This window comes from Phalacrocorax carbo, chromosome 3, assembly GCF_963921805.1.
Source record: "Phalacrocorax carbo chromosome 3, bPhaCar2.1, whole genome shotgun sequence".
NCBI lineage: Eukaryota > Metazoa > Chordata > Aves > Suliformes > Phalacrocoracidae > Phalacrocorax > Phalacrocorax carbo.
The window spans coordinates 72367400-72383927 of NC_087515.1; the positions used below are offsets into that span (position 1 = coordinate 72367400).

Genomic DNA, 16528 nt, shown 5'->3' on the forward strand with positions numbered 1-16528 from the left:
TTATTTCTGAAGCAGATAATTTAGTTTGCATGGATATCTCTGCATGACATGGTCTTTGGCCTGAAAAGTAACCTTTACTCAGAAATTACAGTAACTCTGGTTTGAACAAGAGGAGCAAAAAAGGGAAAAAGTTCATATAATAAAGGCTTTTTTTTTTCCAAACAAGACATTTTTCCTTCAGCTTGTCATTCTGCATGCTAAAAGACTTCTTTTAGAGAGAGAGGGAGAAGAAAAGTACAGAAAAGACACGAAGCACGTGAATGCAGCAGGTCCCTCCAGCATTTTGTACAGCGCTCAAAGTACAAAGAAAACACAAAGTGATGAAGAAACAGGGTCTGACTGTCCAGCTTTTAATTCCTGAATTTAATACAATAACCTGGGGCAAAAGATTAGCAAAGAAGGTCAGTCGGAGAGTTGCAGGGAGCAGAAGGGCTGGTGAATTTAGAGACATCTCACTTTCCCAAAACCAGCTGAACAAATTACTGCGTGCTGAGCAGTAGATTATAGAGACTCGAGCTGGGTCTCTGAGTGCAGCTGAAGTGGTGCTTGCTTTTCTGAGCCAACCAAATGCTCATTAGCTTGTTCACATTTGTGAGAGGGGAGCTGAGCTGGCGTGACTGCTGCTGGAGGGGAAGGGAGAGTGGAGCGGATGAGGGGGAGGGAAACCAGGGTCTTCTATGACAGGATGTTAGGGTGTTGGTGGGAAGAGCCGAAGGTGCTGAGTCAGAATTATTGGCTAAGTCTCCGGATCCATAAAGGTGACACATATTCCAGCCAAGCTGGAATCTGGCTAACATGTCCTTTCTTGCAGATAATATTCAAGTAAAAACTGAACTTGAAAATTTTTATTATACTTTGCGCTTTTTTTTTTTTAGACATGGCAAGTGCTGACAAATTTGAGAAGCAATTTTTCTACACTGAAGAGAAATCCATTTGGCTGAATATGGTGGGGAAGAGTATGCCTATTCTTAGAAATTATTACACTAATAATCATTGCTAAGTACTTTAAAACAATGTATTATATACTAAATGCAGGCAGTGAGCTCAGTGGTGCCCAGAAAGGCAGGAATCACAGATTGTATCCTGGAGTTTACAGTCTAAAACATCATTGCAAGACACAAAGCAATAGGAAAGATGAAAGGTTTTCAGGCTTCACCCTACAATATGAAATTACTCCAACTCAGGGCAGTGCTGCAAGTCACTGAAATCAGAGTCTTTCTGCTCCATCTGTTTTCCTGGGATGGGACCCAGGGGATGGCCGAAAGGATGGAGACTTCTGGGGCTGCTGCTCACCTGGGTGGCTATCTGCCTCCTCGCTCGGCTCCTCGCCTCTCACAGCTCCGGCTCTGCGGCAGTGCTGCAGAGAATCAGGCCAGCTCTGCCTGGTGCTGGTGAGGGTTCGGGAATTTTGCTGTCTAGGGGAAGAATGTTGTTATGTCTAACATTTAATGCAGTGCTGGCACTGAGAGGCTGCAGGCAGATTTGTTTATTTGACAGGCTCTGCTCACTTGACTTTCTAAGGGTAAAAATATACATTCCTATCTGGAAAGGCTTCCATAGGAATGGTTCTACTGGTTGCATCGTTCAGTGATCACTCAGAGCCAACAGGGCTGATAAGGTGTGCCTGGCTGCGGTCTCTGCTCCAGCTTAACACCGGCACGGCATGGGTCTAATGCAAACGCTAGTTTTGGTCTGTTCCTGCAAGAGCCTCCCAAGGGCATGTTTTTCTGCACTGTGGGTGGTTTCTGTCTTTCAGAATTATATTGATAAGGTTTGAGCCTTGATGGAATGAAAAATGCCAGCAGCCTCCATGGTTAGCTTTCATGTTACATGTTATTTTTGTGCTACAGGAAAAAAAAGTTATTGTTTCTTCTAGTTGTGGAGTGATACGGGTTAAATTATATCTTAAAGTGAAGAAACGCTTGCAGATATTGTTGATGACTCAGATGCTTTATAAGACAGGCCATTGTTTTAAGAGCAGCATGTGTTTGTTCAGTGGACACCCTCAGTGCCATCAAACATAACTAACACTGACCGAAAGAGGTATTTTGTCTTGAATTTGAGAAAGCATAAATATTTGAATCAAAGCAAAACCATAGCTGCAATTTCAAAAGGCCAGTGGAAAAACAGCAAGAACCATCATATCTGGAATTGAAACTTTATAAAACGTCTTTAATACAATAAATATCCATCCTATTTTTTTAAATGAACTACATGTGCTATATCTGCTAAGGCCGGCAAGGAGAGATGCTGATCTTTGAGGTAACTGTTACCAAAACTTCTTGAGAAATAAAGGAAAGTTCATCCCAGGAAGGACGACTCCTCCAAATCTCATTGTACAGGTATTACAAATTCCTTATGGCATCAGCAAAGAAGGCAGAGCTGGAGTTTGGGACTGGGAGCAGGTACCAGGACAAGGATGCCAGAAAGCCGGATATAGAGAGTCAAAAACTAAGGAGCAATGCTAAGCAGGGAGAAGCAAGGTCCAAGGAAAGAAATCAAAGGAGTGAGCTCCAGAAACTCCTGAAAAGTTTTTTTGCAAGACACCCTCCTGCTCTTCAACTGGTGCTTTTGGAAGTGAGGAAGGAAGGCCTTACTGTACCACTTGTCCCCATACTGCTCAGGGATTCTTTGCAATATCCAGATTTTGTCTTTATGTTGAAAGTTATGGACTGTAAAAAATAATTTGATCCATGTCTATATTTAGAAGAAGTTTATTGAACTAGCTGTCGAACCTGGTCTGTACACTGAGCTTGCTGCAGCACTCAAGCCCACTTTCCATGTAATAAAACTGTATGCAACTCCATGTAGTTTTAGAGATGTGAAAATACTTTGCAGATAAACGTGTACACAGAGATAAACACATACAGACAAAATCCTTTGGAAAACGTAACATGTTCTAGATAGTACGTGTAAGTACCTTCTGTTTTATTTATGCCTCTGCTTAAATGAAAATAATGGTATTGAAGAATTCTAAGCATTGGTCTCAGTTTCATCTCCTCAAGTTTCCCAAAACATTTAAAATTACAATTGGAGTCTCATGCTTCCTATGTTAAATTTAATTTGGAACACAAGCTAATGGAAATATAGTTAATTTATGCCAAAGATTGTGAGGATTTTGTGATATCTAAACAATACAAAGGATTGAAGTCTTAGGTATTTAGTCTCTGAGGCAGCATGTAAGCTATTTGCTCCTATTATGTGATTGCCACCCTTCTCATTAATAGAAAATTATTGTATTAGTTTGTTTAAGAATTTCAATCTGTTAATCCTTTCAAAATGAAACCTGCTACTAGTGACTTGTCACAGGAAGTCAACAGAGTAAACCAAACTTTGTAGTTTTTCATATCTGATACTACAGAGGATCAGTCATCTAATGTGATTCACGCACAAAATATCAGTATGCCTTTGGGAAGATGTACAGCTCCCATCTATCATTTGCCTTTTCTCCCTTCCTTTCAAGAATAAAAGCACCAACTTTGCTGCTTGTCATCTTTAAGTGATCTGACTCTAAGCTGTTACTAATGTCTAGTTTTTCACAGGATGCAATCTCTCAGCTTTTTCTCTTACTTTTATTGATTAGCTATCAGGTTTATTGCAAAGCTGTACCTGTCTCATGCTTTTGTGGCATTGCTTGTTAGGTGAGTTTTGCTGTAGGATATCAACTGGGCAGGAGCACACAGCTCAAAAGACAGATGAAGCACTAACTACGTTCATCAGATCCTCTGGGGTATGGGGACTCTGAAAAAGTAAATGGTTCCATTTTTTTTACAGGGGAATATTGGCTTAAGAGTTTTAGTATTTTATTTAGATTTAAACCAGAGATCCCCTTTTTGTAAGTGGTCCAAGGCATATTCAATTGAAAAGCAAAAATCTTTTGACATCAAGGGGTCCTGAGTTAACTTTTATAGTGCCTATACTGAGAATTTGCTCTTTTTTTCCTAAAGATATGAAAAGGTACACCAGGGTAAAAGAGATAATAGTCTAATAAAATGTGATGTCAAAAGCACCTATTTTTCATATAGTTAAGTCCCACTGAATTTGATCCTCATTTAAATCCAGAGCAAAATTAAACCCATTTTTGGATGATGTACAGAAGAATACCATGCTGAAACTGTTGAGAAATTTAGGTGGGACAATTGAATTATATCAGGTTGGAATTTGGACATTTGTTTAGACTAGCTTTGTTGCTTATCAAGGGTACCATTCACTTCCTAGTTCCTTTACTTCACGATTAACTCCTCAGGTTGGGCTTTTGACCTAGAAATCATGATTCCATTGCCTTTAATGATCTGCAGCTCAGCACTTGAAGTCATGGTACATAATTCATAATACTGATAAGCAGACAGTAAAAGCATTTTTAAAATGCTATTGGTTATCTTGTAGCAAATTTCCATTTAGAGAGAGTCATGCAGTGCTGTTATCCATCCTCATTACATTTGTGAACCAGGTAGAACTCACGCACAGTCGAATGCATGCTCCTGCATGAGTTTAGCAATAATAAGGCAGCACTTGTGAAAGATATCTAAAACTCCAAAAGATAAGGTCCCAGATGAAGGTGAACTTGTTCCCTAAAAATCATGTATTCCTGATATATTTTAGGCTGACATACTGACATACTGAGTTTGTTCAGACTCCAACGTCCAAATCAGCAGCAGGAATGGAGACTGAGCCAGGCTAGGAGGTGATGCTGGGAGGGTTGGTCTGCCTGCCTGCAAAATCAGCATTGACATTGGTGCCTTGAGGTAATAAGGAAGGACTGGAATTTGTACAGAGGTACGATAATTCATTTCTTTTCCTTAGCGTTTATTATAGAAAGGTGCAAATTCAAGCTGGAGACTTGGCACACTCCATGTTAACAGTATAACAACTTCCACTATTCTTTTACAACAATAAACACTTCTTATAGTAAAAAGCCATATTTTACCAAGAGATTCCACACAGTATGACCCCGTACATTGCAATATTTCCTGACAGAAGCATCACACACAGCATCCTGGCTACTGCTGCAACAATTGCTCATCTCCATAAAAAGCATGCAGGTCAGGTGAGTGAAAGCCAGATCTCTTCTATTTGTTTAGAAGAACTTTAACAGCTGGTTCATTTGGATTTAAGGAATAAAACCAGAAGCCATGGTTCCTTTCTTGTGTCATTAACAATCTGATTTTCCACACTATAATAAAAATGGGTTATGCCATTCACAGACAGCGAAGTTGATTTCCTTCTACTGGATATGTCCTGGCTTTGGACTTACCTCCCCAGTTGTACAACAGAAGACATTATCCAGTGCCTCCAGCAGACAATGCAGTAAGTGTGGATAGAAAGGAGGGAAGAGGAGAAAAAGAGAAAGAAGGGGTGAACAAACACTATTTTACTAAATGCGTTTCAGAAGGTTCTGTGATGGAGATGTGGGTTAAATGGTAACCGGTCTTCCTTTTAACCCATGGTTGGGGGTGAAAGTGGATTTTTTTTTTAAGTTGTGATGTGTTTCTGTCTGACATTATATTAATATTTATTGATTTTAATTTCCTTCTCCTTTCCAGAGCTAGCAGAGCTTTGCCTTGTTTGCTTGCCTCATACAGCTGTCTCTTTATGGATGGCCTGCTTCTCCCCCTTGGTTCACAATGTGCTCTTAGAAATGATTGGATAAATGCAGATTTGCACATCTTTTCTTGTCCTCCAGAAGGAAGCAATTATGTCCAAAGGCTTGGCAGCAGAAGTCCAAGGATAAATCACCTTGTTTACCACGGCTCCCTAGCAGTAGTTGCCTACTAATAGCCAACTAGACACAACCATTAATAGGCAAAACCCATGTATTACTAAGCATTCAGGAAAACCTTTTCATCAGAAATGATGCAGACTGCATTTTACTGTAAAACTGTCTTTGTTTTTCATGAAACAGGGACAACACTGCAAACAACTGGTGTTCACTTTCTAATAAAAAATTGTCTTTGGGGTCAAAATCAGAGTTAAGTAGCCCTTCTTATTAACCAGCTTCTTACAGTGTGACGGAGTTGCCATAAATGACATCAATCTCAGTATATCCAGGAAATTTATGTCAAGAAAAAAGAACTCCATTCTAAAATAGATATCACAACTTCGTCATTGAAATGTCAAAATATTTGAACTAAGAAAATGTAAATATTAACAGATTAAACTGACCTGCCAAATCACAGTTTGCAAGTGTCCCAAGTAGGAAGATGGTGAGTTTCACCAAACAGCAGGTACTGGAACTAAGGACATCTCTGGGTTTTTTTTTTTGTTTGTTTGTTTGTTTTTTATTTATTTATTATTTGATTGTTTTAAAATCACAGTTATGTGCTGTATATAATCAATTTCTCATCATAGTTCATTTCACTAGAGTACTAGGAAAACTTCTGTCAGCTTTAAGATTATTCTTCAGAGTTTATACATGTGGAAGTTTATGGTTAAACAATATTCTTCATGAATTATTTTCACTTAGCTTCCTATGTAGATGCTGCTATATGAAATAAGTGTGTCTAATTTTGAATGTAGTAGCTGTTACACCCACTTTACATGTCCTAAACTATTCCAGATTAACTTTCTGGGTAGACAGAATTGTACCTTCTAACTTAAAACACTTAAAAGAAAATTTCATTTCAAACTCACAAGGTTTAAAGGGGGTAGTAATATATTGTATTGGACCAAGAGATGGAGTTAGAAGAAACAGAAAAAGTTTTGTGCACACATAGCCTTCTTCAGATCTCAGATGCCTGAAAACTTGCCTATATTTGCTTTCCCTACAAACTTTATATTGCTTTTTGCCTTAAATTGACAGGTACAAGACCACTGCTGCATATAAAATGAGTTCCTTCTTCCCTTAATAATGAAAAAAGAAACCCATGTTAGAAGACAGTGCTGCTCATTAAATGGCATTTGTCCTTTTTTCCTTGTAAATTATATTTCATTTCCTATGCAACAAGCTTATACCTCTTTATAGGCTAAGAAAACTGTTTGTGCTTAAAATATACTTGCTTTTATGGTTCAAAGACTCTGATGTTCAGGCTTTGAAACTTTCCGAATGGGTTACTTGACCATGGTCAGTTATTTTTTCCTTTTACTGTACCTTGCAAGAGCCGTGACAAAAGAATGACTCTCAGAGCAGGGGATATAAACCAGATTTAAATACTTAGCATTTTACTTCAGGCGTCTGGCTCATCCAGTCATATTTAAATATAATCAAGAAATTCTTTAAATGCTTTAAAGTTTATATTTCAGGGGAAAGGCAACATAGGAATTCCTGTGAAAACAAAAACAAAACAACATTGCCCGTATCTGGACATTTTATCTCCTCCCTGCTTCTTGCTTTTTCTGCTGCAGAAGGAAATCCATTTGCAGTTATCTTAAAAAGGTTCCTATCCCTTCAGCATGGCTTTGGCCCACTAACCAGAATACTGCTGTGGGCTTTATCCGTATTTTTGTGGGCATTTAAAAGTACTGATCTAGGCAGAAAAGCCAGAACCAAATTTTGCCTATCACAACATTCACAATTCAGCTTTGCTAAAAACTTTTCACTGAATAGACAGAATTAACGCTTCTAGGAAATAAGTCCTTTCAGTGCTTATTTAGACACTTTTCTATTATTTTGTTCTACAGCTTTTTATTTTTTTTTAATTACTACCTAGCCGATATTGGTATTGACAATAGGTAATTCTTGTAAAAATCTTCAAGTTGGAAGAATAAGAGAAGAGGTGTTGAGGACTAATAGCACTCAGGCCTCCTGTTAATTCTCACCAGTATAATAACACATGTTCTTGCACAGATGGGAGCTTGTAGCACAGCTGTTGTCACGGCCCCGTGGCTATGCAGCATCTGCCTGCCCTTGGGTGGGCTTCCCCCAGAATGTGGGGGTTTGTGGCAGGGTGGAGAGTGATATAATATCTGCCTGACTCCAGCTCAAGGTGCCAATGCTCAAGCATTGTTCCAAAGTTAATAACGCTTTATAAAGTAATCTGGATAAATAGTTAGGTCCCATCCAAGCGGGAGGTCACCTGATGAACATCAAGCTGCTTGTGAGCACCCACTGTGTGACCCCAGTCAATGCAGAAAGTAATGATTTTCTTGTCTCATTTGGCGGACAAGTGACCACACACCACTCTGCCTGGAACCTGCTCCTTTGGAAGCAACAATGAGTATTAAATGAGCTTGGGAGTAAAGAAATGGAAGGGAAGATAGTATGCAGACCATAGAGGCTTATGCTCCATCACTGTATCTTGGATCTGGATCAGTTGCCTACACTTGGTTTCTGACTGAAAGAAAACATTAGAACTAGAAGGCATCTCTCTTCTGCAGAGATCAAGGCTTTCTTGCAAAACAATCTTTTGTTTCACTTTTGTATTTGTGATTTAAAATGCCCTAGAAATAACATTCTTAAAACTTTGTCCTGTCCCGGTAGAAGAAACACAGAACAGGAGCCTTTCGGGAATGCTGATCTGCCAAGAGTATAAATGAATTTATGTGGCATTATTTAATAGCTACTGCCTAGAAGATTGTTAGAAGCCATAGATCATGGTTGCAACATCCAAACCTCTGGAATGGAAACAAAATTTCCATTTTGTTTTCCTCTTGTCTCCAACTGCTTTATTCCATCAGTGCTGTTTCTTGACAGTGCTGTGAAAGCAATGTAGATGTTTTGCCTGTGAAGCTCAGAAGCACCATATTATGTTCAAACTTCAACCAGGACACGGCTTTTAGAGATAAGAAATATCCAGCCTTTCTCCCCCCTCCCTGCCCCACTTCCTGTAGCAAAAGTTGATTGACAACTAACCAGTGGAAGATAGCCCTAATAACTCTGTACTTTAACATTTGAACTGGAAAGGACTTATTCCACCCACCAAAGCCTGCCAAAGACAGAGTAAGTCTTTAGCACATCCAGTGTGATAATTAATTCTGTTTTAAATTGCCAAATGAAAAGGCTTCTTGTACATGTCTTGGGAGACTATTCCCTAGTTCAGCAAGATGGTTTTCCTCCACTTTTAATTCTGTGTTTTCCAACTGGTGAGCAGATTTAAGCCACTTAGAACTTAAATGTTTGATCCAAGCCACACGTCTAGCCTCTGTCTACAGCCAGTGGATTACCATCCTAAAACAAGTATTGAAGACAGATGACATGAATTGCCTTCTACAAATGCTTTTTGATCTGCCTCGGTTATGGTGGGAGCTCGGGGGAGTGGACTGGACTGGAAACCAGACTCGTACATACCTGAGAGGAGAGTCCCACCACAGTAGAGAGGTCGCTCCTCCCACAGCTCCCAGTCACCTGTGGCTCTGTCGTGCTGAAGGTTTCTCTCTTGGAGGAATATGCTGGCTTCACTGGGATTTAAGTGTTATAGTTACCATTATTTTATTCTGTGTATTAGTTTCCCTAGTTTTCTACTGACCTTACATGACATTGTGATCATGTTTGCTAACAGATGTTTATAGACTGGAAATGAGCAGAAATGACCATTGTGATCTAATCTGATTTCCTCCATAACTCAGGCCATAGGACTTTCTGAATTAATTTCTGTTTCAGTGAAACTGTTTGCAAGTGACAGACACCCAGCTGCTGCCTTTGCTAAAGTATTTCAGTTTATTATTCTTCTTTAAATGTATGTATAGCTTCACATTCTACCTACATTATACCACTAGTAGCAGATATGTATGTTTTTTCTCTTTTCTTCCAAATTCTTTGTTTTCTTGGAAAAAAAAAAAAAAGGAGCCACTATACTTATCATGTTTGAATTACAGGAATTTTGGGTGTGTAAGTCTTTACAACCTATACCTACACTGCTCGCTTTTTAAAAAATTTTAAGGAGATTATTTCTGCCTTTCCACTCATTTTACTGGACTAACTCCTCTGAGCTGTAATGGTGCCAGGAAGTTGCAAATCTCTGAAGAAACTTAAACTCACGTAGTTGCCATATCAGAGCAGACTGTTGTTGGATCAGATTCCAGGCTCACCTGGTACCCCTGTCTGTGCATGGTATAAACACTAGCTGTTCAGATAAATTATTATTACTTTCTTTTCCATGAAGATTTTGTATGTCTAATTTTAATTCACTTTTTAACTCCTTTTAGTTCTTGATGTCATACCTTGTGCAGTGTAGGAAAATACAGATCATATTTAGGCTTATCATGTAGGTCACTAGAAGGCAGAAATCAGGAATGAAATCCCCTTCCAGCTGCAATTAGACAAGGTTTTGGCATTGATTTAATTCCTAGGATCTTTCTGAGCAAGAGCTTTTCATAAGTTCTTCCATTAGAAGTTCTTGCTATTAGCAAAAATATCAGAAGTCTGTGATGAAATTAGAACTAAACTCCTGGGTGTCTGTGAAGAGCTTGCTGGAACATGGGGACAGGTTGCCCACAGAAACTGTGGAATCTCCTCCAGCTTTGGAGATATTCAAAACCGGACCAGAGATAGCACTGAGCAACCTTCTGTAGCTTTGGAGTTGGCCCTAGTTTGAGCAGGAGGCTGGACCAGATGACCTGCCAACTTCACTTCCAATGTCCTGTGAAGCTACAATTCTAGTTTTCCATTTTCATCAGTAATTTCCAGAACCCAATCTGCTTTCTGCTTTTGTTGTCTTTAGATACTGCAGTCAAACAGCACTGATAACCTGGAGAAGAACTGCAGCATATGAAGGGTTTGCAGTGTCCCATCCATCAGATGTGGGAGATTTGATGCAGCGTTGTCCTGGAAGCTGTTCCGTCTGGGTAAAAGCTCCAGTAAGCCCAGCATTTAGGTTTGTTATTGGCATGTGATGGTAGGAAAACTTAAATTCAGGAATGAGGGCAAGGCTATCATTTGCTGCCTTATGATATTCCCAGATTGAAAAGAGAGAGTCTTGCGAATGTTTATGGTGTGTTCCCATGTTTAATAGGGATGTCAAAAATAGTGAGAGGCCTCACTGACATTTTTAAGAGCAGAAAGACTTTACTATTCTCCAATGATGAGAAAGTACAAAGAAATCCAAAATCAGTTAATAATAAATATAAAAGACATTTAAATTAAATTTCCCAAATTTAGAAGTAAAATAGAGCAGAGCTGTGGTTTATTAAATGAAAGGAGAGGATTTATGGGTCAGACATTTCCACAAGTAGGTCTGAAACACTCAGGACCAATGCACAGTACACCAGAAGGGTGCTTCAGCCATGTCCTCACAGCTCCGGGAGAAAAGGGATCTCAGGACCACTCCAAAAATACCCTGCAGGCAGTAGTGAACATTGAAAAGTGACTGTTAAGCAAAGGAAATCACTGTGGTGTGTTTCCACACAGTTCTGAGTTTTCTACACTTCACACTTCCCTTTTGCAACGTTGCAAAAACTTTTCTTGTTTGTTTTCCTCTTGGATCTTCCCAGTGCTTTGCTGGGCCTGTTCACCTGCCCTGGTGGCCTCCATGTATTTTCATGAAGCCTTCTGCTAAAGTAAGTGGAATATTCATTAGCTGACAATGGAAATAAAACCCTGACTGGTTCTTCTAGCTCAAAGAAGAAATGTATGGAAGAAAATAAACTATGCCATCAGAAGTGTCAGATGGTGGACTCTGCGCTGCTTTTCAGGCTGCCGTAAGGGTATTCAGGACCCTGTGTACTGGAAATAAAATTTCAGAACATTGACTTGCTCAGGAGTTGTTTTGTGAGAGTGGACCAATATTTGTTTAGTACCCAGGACTGGAATTTGAGTCAAGGTTGCCATCTCTCAGCCCATCTTGGAACGTCTTGGAAAGTCAGAAGAAAACCATCTCTACTGTCATCACAGGGAGATAAACTTGGAGGTGTACTCCTTGCTGTTAGCTGTTTCAAGAAAGAAATTGTTTTTTAGATTCCCCTTTAAACCTTCTCTGATCCTAGGAGAGAGCCAGAAATCATTTCCCAGTAGAAATAACAGCAGAGCAAAGGTATCCTTGAGAAACGATTGTTTGTTCAGCTTTAAAGTAAATTTTTGTTTTTTGTTTCCTCCCAGCCATGAGGAATGGCTGAGCAGTTTTTTTACCCCCCGGAATATAACTGATGATGGCTTGCAGCAAATATTTTTCATCTGCAAAGGTACTAAAGGTCTCTGCAAGATGAAGGGCAGAGCTACTAATCGAATTTATGTGGGAAGACTATTGTACCTTCTGATGAGCCTTGATGAAATCAGTAGGGATTTTCACATATTTTTGCACTTCAGTAGATTGAGTCTCAGTATCAGCTACGGAGTAGGGAGGATGTATCATAGGGGTATCTACAGCTTTGCAACCCGCATATAAACGGGAATAAGAAGTTTATATATATAATGTAGAACAGCAAAGCAGCCTCCTCTGCATGGAAACTAATGACCATTGAGATCAAGCCAGAAAAGTAAAAATGGAAATACTCCTTACCCAAGAAAAACATAAACATTGATATTTGCAGTCTGTTACTACATTATCAGTACAATTTACCTCAATGACTCTTTTATAGCTGTATGTAGTCAACAGAGGCTTGCTTTTCAGGTTATTAGAAGATCCTACGTGGGATAAGCTATGTGGGATGTAGCTTGCTCTGGGAAAAGTCCCTATTGACTTTACTGGCCTGAGAATCAATTCTTAAGAATGCCGTTTATGACTCTACATCAGCTGCTCCCTAAAAATCTACCTATATTGTCTTTAAGCGTGAGCCCAAGTATGTGGTTGGGCCCCGTTGCTTTCAGGCACTGATACTGGACAAACCTTGTGCACTGGAACAGACTCTTAATAGAGGATGCTGCACACCCAAATCTGCAGGTGGCCGTGCTTGTCTCCCCAAGAGTTCTGTCAAACATCCCATGATGTTGTGAGTCAACATCTGGCAGTTAGCTTGGCCAGGCTTCTTCCTAGCAGGGTCTGACATGTCATGAAGGGTGGGCAGATGGAGGACAGATGCTCTCTTGCTCGCAAACTGGATGCAGAAAGCATGGTTTATCTTGTTTTTGGAACTCTGCTGTTTAAGACAGTGTCAACATAGCCCTTGATTATTTTCTGGCTTCTCTTTATTCATTTTCTGCCTCACCGTCAATTTTCATACACATTTCTCTCTGCTGTCCCCATTCCTGACTCCTCAGGTAGTTACTTTTACAAATTAATGTTACAGTTTTCATCACACATCATTGGGCTAAAGTTCTGCAGTCAGTTGCAACTGCATTGAGTTGTAATCAATGGTGCTGAAAGTATTATGGCCTTAAAAAGCAAATCTGACTCCAGATATTTCAGACCTTTCAACTGTGGTGGGACAGAGCTGTTAACATGTGCGATGCAATGGAGTGCAAATGCAGGGGGTCAAGGTCATAATGATAATGTACCAGTGAAACTTAGCATGTCATGACAGCTAATCATAGAACAGAATCAGGTCCGTGGAGCTTCTTTGTAGCCTTTATATTATACATAAATATATCCTATTCTATATACATATATATCCCATGTTTATCCTACATATTTTTAATATACGGAGTATGCATTATATATATGTGTATATATATAAAAATAAATCAACTTCAGTATCTCTGTAGTTATGAATTAGATTGCTTATTTTGGTTTCTTCCACTTAATCTGGGAGTGTGTCCTTTAATAATATGGCTTCACTCTTAATGAGTGGAGTCATCCTAAGATCATGCCAGAAAAAACATTGTACTACAGTGCTCTATCATGTGTTACATTCATTATCTGACTGGAAGGCTGCACTCCTCCACACAATTACACTGAGGTCGAGCATAAAAATGTGTAAATGTGTGTACTTGTAATAGGAATGTGCTTTGAGGGTTAGATCTCTTTAAACAAAGACAGGAATTATCTCATTTATTTTGCCAAATCTTGATCTCTCCTTAAAACAGATCAACATCTAGCAGAGCATATCCATGGCAGCTATCATAATAAACTTTATCTTAAAACAGTGAGGCAGTCTTCAGGGTCTGCTCTGAATCTGAATAAAAGAATAAGCAACAGGAGACAACAATGGGCAACAATGGTTAACTATAAGACAAACAAAATTATACAGTAAAGGAAGTCATAATATTACAAATCGACTGCAAATGTTCAGTGCATTTTTTAAATATAGAAAATAAATTAGAAAAGCACATTTTGGCTTGTTTTTCTATCCTGAACATTCGTAGTTGATTTCTATGTGTTGAGGTTGTTGGTTTTTTTTCAGTTGAATATGATCTGTGTTCTCCTAGGGATGTCCAATGCCTTGGCAAAGGCACAAAGGTCTGTGGGGCACAAAGGCTGAAGAACTGAGACTGGGGTTTGGTGTATGCACATGTACATTGAAAAATGCAGTTACTGGAAACCATCTGTGCAATGGGATGCCTGTCGTGTTGTATAGATGAAGAAAAGACATTTCTCTAAGCCCAGCACCAGGCAAATAAGCAGTTGAGGTCCAAGTGCAAAGAAGTCAGCAATAATGAACTCAGAGAGAAGTTACTGAATCCAAAGGGGTATTTCTCTCTCTATCTGAACTTAGTAGCTGTGCACAAGCTGAAGGAAAGCTTTCTTTCCTGTTTGCAACTGCCCTGAGTATTCAATTACCAGTCTGCAGGTCTGCAAAGCAGTTGCAACCAAGTCTCTCAACCATCTCATAGAAAGGCAACTATGTTCATAGCTGAAACTGAATAAGACCTGTTTGGTTAAATTCTGTCCTGATTGACATCTAGGGTGTTGCTACGGTTCCTTATAATGCACATTCAGTGAAAGGATTCAACTGGATCTTCCATAGGCTACATCTATACTAGTAAGTTGCACAGTACCAGGGAGGATTTCGGTTTGCTGAAACTAGCTCTGCTTTTAGGGTAGGAGGGTTTGTATGGATGGGGGCTCTCCTGTGCTGGTTGGCCTGGATGCTAGAGAAAGGTCCAAAGAACATTTGATTTGCTAGTGCCAACACAGCATTAAATTCCAATAGAAAAATAAATAAATCCATCTACCTTCACATTGATGACAAACCAGTTCTCATTTTGGGCAGAAACAAAACCACTGTCAGCAAGCTGGTGGTAGAGTTCATTCTGATATAAAAAACAGGATCTGTTTGCATGTGTCCTATCTTCGCTCACAATTCAGCAACTATTCCCACAGTACATTTATCAGAGGAATATGGAGGCTATGGCCTTATCACAAGTCGCAAGTATGTACCCAACCTGCCTGCAGTCCTTGGGAGGATGACAGTTGTGTGACACCTCACAAAAGCCAGCAGCAGACAGCATTTGGGGTTTCTGGGTGTCCCCAGTGATACAGACTCATGGAGGAACAGATTTGCCCTCCAACTTTGCTCTTCACATGCCCCAACAACAAAAGGTTGTCGTTTTAGGGTTGAGCCGGACTTGTGTGACTTAGATAAGAACTGCCCAGTGTGTTGTGAATTTGTTGAAGTGTGCCTAGAGACATGTTGGCATGTCGAGCTGTCACATGAAAGATGTGTTTTACTGCTGTGCTGTAGGGAAGCCTTAGAGAAGAGCAGTCAATCTCAATTAATGTGAAAAGAATCTGGCCATGTGTATATTGAAAAAGGTTTTCTTTCTGCCATCAAAGTGCTCCCCAGCTGGATGTTGTTAATAAATAATCGTCTGGTTTCACTTACTGCCTTAAAGTTCAAAATATTCACATTTTATGGGTAGTCAAACAAAGTAGAGAGCAGGAAGATCGGAAGATCTGAGTTACCATTCCTGGATATTGCAAGTCATTTTATATAACTTGATTATACAGAAGATAATTCCTATAGTCATACACAAAAGGTTAAAGTTCTGTAACTGCTGCCTGCAGTGGAGGGGCCGCTGTTTAAAATTTTCTTTGAAGGTCCTGGTTTTGGAAGTTGACACTTACATCTTTATTGAATGCCACATAGTGTTTCTTTTCCTAAAATTATCTCTTGATATAATACAATGATCTGTTTGTTGCTCCTTTTATTTAGAAGTCCATCATGCTTATGCAAAAATATATTTTATTTAGTTGAAGCCTATGTATCATAGCACACCTAATCTGTTTCCCTTAACCAGAATAAAATCTAATCAGGAAAAGGGAAGTAATGCAGTTAGCATTGTTCCACTTCATTACATTTTACACATACAAACATACATTGTGTTTATTTTCTAGAATCTATTTGTTGTGAAAATTGTTTTCATCACAGTTAAGATATCCAAATATGACTACAGGACTTGGATACTCGAACTCCATTTGCTTCTGCTTACTGCAGAAGTTTTCCAGTGGAGAAAAGTCTGGGAAGTGTTTAACACAGGGCTCACCTCAGAAATGTTAAGCTCGTTTTTGTCTGCTCTTAGATTCCAGGAGTTCAGGACATGGAATGAATTTGCGCTTGGTTGATGCTTCCAAGGTTTTATTCTAAAAGTCTTGAGCAATTCGTCCCTTCTTAGTATGCTGGGACTTTCTGGGGAGCTGGCTTTCTAGTCAGCTATTTAAGATCAGACATAAGAGTCACCCTGAATCCATATTTGCACCTCTGTATCTAAGATGGAAATTAAAAGTCAAAGCCCAATTTTATCAGCTGAAATCTGAACTCTGGTTTTCATTTCAGCTCAAAG

At 39.4% G+C, this 16528-nt stretch overlaps 1 long non-coding RNA gene across 1 annotated transcript; it reads left to right on the top strand.

Moving 5' to 3' along the window:
• The first annotated feature begins 1471 nt into the window (after positions 1-1471).
• LOC135312601 (uncharacterized) lies at positions 1472-13509 on the top strand. The gene is made up of 3 exons (XR_010372213.1): positions 1472-1813; positions 5205-5307; positions 10596-13509. It is a non-coding gene; the product is annotated as an uncharacterized LOC135312601 (long non-coding RNA).
• The last annotated feature ends 3019 nt before the right edge of the window (positions 13510-16528 follow it).